Here is a 1565-nt window from a genome sequence, read left to right as displayed (position 1 = left end):
GAAACCACGGGGTGCAGTGGGCGGGGCAAGGGCAAAGGCCCAGGTCAACATCCACCAAGATGACCGCGCCCTTAAGGCCCAGGCCACCGAGGCCTACCCCACCTGCCGGCACCCTCACTCCGATTGTCACTGGGCGCCGTACTCCCCGGAAGAGCCATCTGCCGCTCCAGATATCTGGAGAGCCTTCCGGGAGGAGGTGGCATGCGCCAAGGACACGGAGTTTTTACGGGCTTTTCCTGTATACTATGACGAGGGTAAAGCACCCGAATGGCGTCCAATTTCGTACCCCATGCTGAAAGATATAAAGAAAGCCATTGTGAAGTAGGGGTTGGGCGCCCCCTTTACTCTTGGGCTACTTGAAACCTTTTTCTTGGCTTATACATTAATTCCATTTGACATAAGGGCAGTGATGGGAGGATTGTTAACAACCGTACAAGCCTCGGTTTTTGAGGCGGAGTGGAGAAAGCGAGTAGTAACCTTTGTGAACGACCGAATGGAGAGGAGAGGTATCCCCCCACTGCAAGCCATAGACGTGCTTTATGGTGAGGGAGATTATGTTCGTAGAGGGGACCAAGTACAACTGGATCCTAAATTGCTAAACGTATCTAAAGAATTGGCATTAGAGGCCATAAAGAAGGTGGTTGACGCTTATGTGCCGACCCCCTCCTTTACAATGATTAATGAGGGCCCGAAAGAACAATTTACAGATTTCATAACTCGGCTAAAAGAGGCTATTGCCCAGCTAGCTCAGTCGGTAGAGCATGAGACCCTTAATCTCAGGGTTGTGGGTTCGAGCCCCACATTGGGCGCCACTTGCCACGACCCGCGGGGAAAAGGAATGGGGACACGGCAATGCAAAAAGGGTTCGGGACACAGCAGAGGTCCCGTGAAGCAATGCCGATTTTATTGGGGGGTAACAGTAACTTATATAGGGCAGGTTCAAGGGTGGAGTTTGGACTAGGGAGGAGCATAAGACTGACAGCTCAGGGATGAACGTGATTGGGTAACCGGGCAAGGAGGGGAGGAGTTTTGATGTAACCGGGGAAACGGGCCAATGGCAGCTCTCCCCGCACTGCAGCACTTAGTGGCCAATCAGGCGCAGGGGAGCGGGAAAACAGGGGAAAACTGTGAGGGGATGAGGGAGACAATATGGTGGATAATTTAAAAACAACAACTGGGGTACAGACAACAGTATAACAGTACAATAATAAACCGGGGACAACTGGGGATAACTGGGGATGAACTGTCCAATCCAGGGTGATGTCATATCCATTATAATAAGGTAAAGTCCAGTGGAGTAATATCCATTCAGGTGTAGAATGTCTCATTCTGGGTTGTAAATTCTGCACCGTGCTTGAAATTGTTCCCACTCAGCTTTATGTTCTCCAACACTGGGCAGGTTGGGAAGTGAGTGGAACCATGGAAAACCCCTTGTCAGAGAGAAAATTGGGTGACCCGAGTCCTGGATGCTTTTAGGAAAGAGCTCTAAACATTTCTTGACTAATGGAGGGGGGTGACTTTTTTATTCTTGACCTTTCCAGTTCTCCATTTGGGGGCAGGATGTC

General features: G+C 50.4%; 1 non-coding gene across 1 annotated transcript; it reads left to right on the top strand.

The window, feature by feature from the left end:
- Window positions 1-736: 736 nt before the first annotated feature.
- On the top strand, window positions 737-809 carry TRNAK-CUU. Its single transcript has one exon. It is a non-coding gene; the product is annotated as a tRNA-Lys (tRNA).
- Window positions 810-1565: the final 756 nt, after the last annotated feature.

Source organism: Manacus vitellinus, unplaced genomic scaffold (genome assembly GCF_001715985.3).
Source record: "Manacus vitellinus isolate BGI_N305 unplaced genomic scaffold, ASM171598v3 scaffold_571_pilon, whole genome shotgun sequence".
Classification (NCBI taxonomy): domain Eukaryota; kingdom Metazoa; phylum Chordata; class Aves; order Passeriformes; family Pipridae; genus Manacus; species Manacus vitellinus.
The sequence above is the reverse complement of the archived record's forward strand: the minus strand, read 5'-3'. Positions and strand labels throughout refer to the sequence as shown.